Here is a 5,457-nt window from a genome sequence, read left to right as displayed (position 1 = left end):
CCCCATTCTCCTCTCTCTTTCTCTCTCCCCTACAACTACCTCTGGCAACCTATCCTTTTTCCCCTCCGCCATCGCTGCCCACCTCTATTCTCCTCCAAAGTCTGTGTCAAGTCGCCTGTATCGTGTTTCGTTGCCTCAAACAGAGTTGCTCTCCGTCACCGTTGAAAGAGCTGGCATTGCCGCTCTTTATCGTCGGAGTTGTGTCTCTCCTCCATTGTCCAGATAGGTTGCCCTCATCCCTCTCCTTATTCCATCTTGCTTTTATTTTTTTTTAATAAAATACCCTAACCCATTTTTGCCTTCTCCGACGGTGCGTCCCCTTCCTCTCCCAGAGCTTGAAGCTGTGAGTTCTTTTGTCTGCCACTCTACGAGCTCTGCCATCGCCTTGTCATCATTTTCTGCCTCGTGTAGCTGTCGCTTTCAAACCTGCTAGCCTCCATCCAACTCCATTCCTTCCGGCGTTCAGGTATAATGCATGACAATGTTACTCGATTCAGTTCTTCAGCATCTCGTCGCTAGTTGTTCTTGTAACATCCACAAAATTAATAAATAATTAGCCAATAAATTAATTATTATTCGAAAAAATTAGGAAGCAAGATTTTATAGTTTAGAAAGGAAGAAATATTAAAAATACAAATTTTTACACTAATTTTAAATATTTTGCCCTAAAAACGGACCAACAGACTAAACTGGTTGAACCGGGCCCAAGTTGGGCCCAAACCCAATATATATAAGCCATCTCTATGAGCAATTCAGCTCATTTTTCAACCATGAGAGAAGAGACACGGTGAGTGAGAGAGGAAGAAGCAAAACTCTAAACACTATTCACCCCGATATTCAATCGCCCATAACTTTTGATCTGGAACTCTGATTGACGAGCCATCATCGGCCATGCGTTCGTCTCAAAAACCTCTACGAAATCTATCCAACAATTTGGTAAGGAATTAGCTACTTTCCTCCCAGTTTCTCTCCTTAAATTCGAAAATATTAGGTTCTTGGGCTTTGAGATTTTGTGATTTAATAATGTTAGGTGTGCTCAAGTGGTGAGGAATCACTGGGCCTTGTCCAAATTTCTCGTTGGTAAGGTGAGAGATTTTTAACCCTTGTAAAATTGTGTATATAGCAAATCCTATATTGATTTAGTGGTGTTTATATGATATTAGATTGAATTATATGTATTGGTGGCAAAATTTGTGGAGTTGGAAGCTTGAGCTTTGGACTTGGTAGCTGAATTTTCTGTTTGGAGAGGTCTGGAGCCTTGGATTTTGTGGAACGGTGGTCAATTGTGATGTTCCGAGCTAGGGAGAAATCGACTAAGGTATGGTTTTGGTTTCTCGTATTTAATATATAATGTCTTGTGAAAACTTAGGTTAGATGACCATAGGATAAGTTTGGATTGAATGTTTGGTTGTTAAGATGATTAGGAAACTAATATGTATATGTGTACAATGAATTTGAGAATTGATATATGTATGTGAATGTTGAAGATTGATTATGAGTTATGTTGTGTTGGTTAATGATATGAGTGTGGTGGAAGGTTGATGAGATGATGTATTGAATATGATCTTGTTTTAAGTATGAATTGTTGGGGTTGAATTTGATAAGTTTGGGGTAATGATGGGTTATGAAATAAATGAGAATTGATTAGGTATATTTTGGGACATGAATTGGTTTGTTTGGTATGTTGTGAAGCTTGGAACTTTGGGAAATAAGTTAGGAAGTTGTAGGAATGGAGGTTTATGATTTTGAATGAAAACTGATTTTTGGCCGAACTTCGGCTAACCATAGCTAGGCTTTCGGACCTCCAAATTATTTTAAACTTATTTCATATGAAAATTGGGTCTGTTAAATTTATGCCTTTTGAAGAAAGAATGAAAAATGTATTAAAACGAGAAAGTTATGCGCATCGGAAGTTTGGTATGTAAAATTAAAATTCTGCAGACTTAACCATTTTTGACTAATCTGCAACGCATGCGTACGCAAACCCCTCCATATGCGGACGTCTGATTCTGTCCAGCGTACATGTGTACGCGGACGAGGTAATGCGTACGCATGATGGGAAAATTGCACTCCCACGCATACACATGGTCCACGCATACGTATGGCCCACGCGTACGCGTGACCCTTGAAATCAACAAAGTGAGTTTTGTGTATTAAAACATAATTTTGAACCTCTAAACCTCTATTTTTACTCTTTCAAACCCTAAGGATTAGTTTTAAGTGTAGTGGCGAGATTAAGCTATAAAAAGGGAGGTTACTTGGAAGTGAAGAAAGGTTTAACTTGTGATGTGACTGAGTTGAGGGATGAATGTTGAGATTGGCGAAGATTGAGTATGGCTGGAATAGTCGAGATGGCAAGGTATAGGTGCGAACCTGCTTGCGTGTTAACTTGATAATCTTATCGGATGGCAAGTTGATGACGAAGGATTTCCCTCTCTTGTCGTGATGTGAATGTGTGACAAGTTGAGGATAGAGGATTTCCCTCTCTTGTCGTGACATGGATGTGGGGAAGGTGGAAAGGCACTCTCCTTCGTATTGTTTTCCCCACATTCTTCTCTGGTTGCAAGGTGGAAAGGCACTCTCCTTCGATATGGAAATGCACTCTCCTTCGTATATCCTCCAGGAGAAAGTGGAAAGGCACGCTCCTTCGATGTGGAAAGGTACTCTCCTTCGTTTATGATCCTCCTGGAGATGCACAACCTAGAGACAAATGTCTGGGTTAGCTACCAGATGTGTCAGGTTCTAGCGATTTAACCAACACGTGAGCTCACGGCTAGTAGGACAGACATGCATTATGTTGCATTTGTTTGCTTTGTTTGGGTGTGCATAATTATTTTGGTTTGTCTACCTGATAAATTCTGTTTAACTGGTAACTGTGATACTTGCTGTAACTGTTCTTTAAATATGTTTGTCTTGTATTTGCTTGTGTCTGTGATTGCCTTTCTGTTTTGAGTACTTTGGTGGTGGATTGATAATAATAATGATTTGTTTTGAAATGGGTCGGAGATCGGGTTAAGTTGATTTGGGCCGGAAGCCAAGCTGGTTTTATTTGGGCCATAGGCCATGACTGGTTGAATCAGTAGTAAGGGTGGGTTAACAATGATATATTAGTAAGCGGTAAAATGTATAGAATGTTATGTTAGGTGAAAGTGAAAGCAAAGGTTAGAGTTAAATGAGACAAAAAGTAAATTGCAGGGTTAGAGTTATATTGTGACTTAGGTACCTTAGAGAGTTTTACCAAATTTATGGTTCAGTTCATTCCCTTAAGTTTTATAATCTAAGTGTCGGCATTCTAGGATTGTCTCTGGCTTTTCCGGGACCTTATTTATTATATATGTGGACACCTTAAACATACTGAGAACCCCAGTTCTTATCCTATACGATATTGTTATTTTTCAGATGCAGGTCGAGAGGCACCTCGGTAAGCGTCTAGAGTTCATTCTGCAAGTGAAGTGTAATATCTTGGGACTCTGTATTTTGAGCTTATATGTTTATTATTCTGTATTTAGATTCTCCTCTGTATATTTAACTTTATTTTGTCTCTCTTAGAGGTCGATGTGGAGAAACAGGTTGTTATTTTATCTGTTTTGGGATATTTTGGGTTATGTATACTTATGTAAATATTCTCCGGCCAACCTTGGCTTCGCAGGTTGAGCCTGAAGCTTGAATATTTTGTATCTTTTGACACTTCCTTTTTATTATTCATATTTATATCTTACGTTTCTTCGTATGCAAGTTTTCCATTTATGTGAGCGTTACGACTTTTATTTTAAACTTTTCTTCAAAGGCTCCTAGACAAAACTTCCTTTCAAGTATATTATATATATAATTTTACTTTTAGAGGTCGTAATACCTCGCCACCTCAGTTTTATTACTTAAGTATAAGACTCTGTGTTGTAGGATGTTACAGTTCTTCTTCAGCATCTGTTAGTTGTTCTTCTTATTGCTGATTCTTCTTGTTAATTGTTATGTTATTGTTGCATAGATGTTTAATTCTTGTATTTATTGAATTTATTTGCTGTAATTATTCTTGATTACTTAAATTTTTTGTTAATAATTGTTCAGTTTTCGTAGTTATCACTATTATGGTTCTTGTTGATTTGTTAGTGATTGTTGTTGTTGTCATTGTTCTTGTTAATTTGTTAATTTTTTTTGCTAATAATTGTTCAATTCTTGCTAATAATTTTTTTGCTAATTTTTTGTTAGGTGTTATTAAATTTTTTGCTATGTAGTTATTGAATTTATTTGCCTAGCTGTTATTGTTCTTGCTGCCTACTTATTGTTCTAGTTATTATTTATTTGCATACTAATTACTGTTTACTTATTAATCTTGTTTGGATATTTTTTGTTATTTGACTTGTGCGGACTTGGATGAAATTTTATAACACTTTGGTTGATGTAAAATTTTTAATTTGAATGAGATTTTAAGGCTTATATTAGAATATAATTATATTTTCTGTGTTTATTTATATTTTATATATTATTTTAGTATAAGTCGGCTATTCCGATGGCGAGCTGATGAGGTCTGATGCAAAGCCTTGTTCCGGGTTGATGAGACACACTATTGGCATATACAGTGTTGATGGAACCTTAGGATTTTGGGTCCTTTGTCGATTACACTATGGTTTGTTTTATTCTTTCGTTCCCTTGTTAATATTTATGCATCTTATTCTTTTTCACATGCGATCCAAGTATTTGGTGAAATGCTACACTTATCATAATAGTAAGGCTTTAATTTTTGTTTCCTTGCATATATGAATGCTTTTCACGAGCAAATTTCAAAGGTTCATCCATTTATAAACATATAATACATGTTTTTTTATCATTTTTTATTGTGTGTTATTCGGTACTTTATGTATGTATTTTCCTGATTCCTTAACGACCCATAGTGATAACTAGTGGACCAAGAAACAATAAGATCATCATCTAGTAAATAACACGAAGAATGTAACTCTAAATACTTGGTTTAGAAAGATATGATTAGCACTACTTATTTCGGTCCAGAATTACTACTATAGAAATGAAAAATGAACAAATAATATAATGTTAGCAATATCACTAAAAGTTTTTCAAAAGATTATAATAATGTAACAGGTTCAATACACTTTTGTAATAATAACAATGTAAAGTGTAAGATTATGGTAACATAACAGGTTTACTACACTAATCCTTTGATTCTTCAACCACACTTGCAATTAGTCAAAAAATTGGGATTAAGATAGAAAAATGGGGAAAGACGATAAATTAGTTAATTGTTAGTATCATAAATAATTTAGTATGGTTAATTCTTTATGTAATATAGTAGTATTAACATAGTCTAACCTCTAATACTCATCAGTATTGCTCTTTCGATTTATTATTTAATTTTGTTCAATTTTTATAATTGAGGATTTGGTGCATTTTAAATCTGATTTTTCTGCTTAATTGAATTCTCTTTTTTTAATAATAAAATTTGAT

The sequence above is a fragment of the Arachis ipaensis genome, chromosome B09 (genome assembly GCF_000816755.2).
Source record: "Arachis ipaensis cultivar K30076 chromosome B09, Araip1.1, whole genome shotgun sequence".
Lineage (NCBI taxonomy): Eukaryota > Viridiplantae > Streptophyta > Magnoliopsida > Fabales > Fabaceae > Arachis > Arachis ipaensis.
This window is presented reverse-complemented; position numbering follows the sequence as displayed.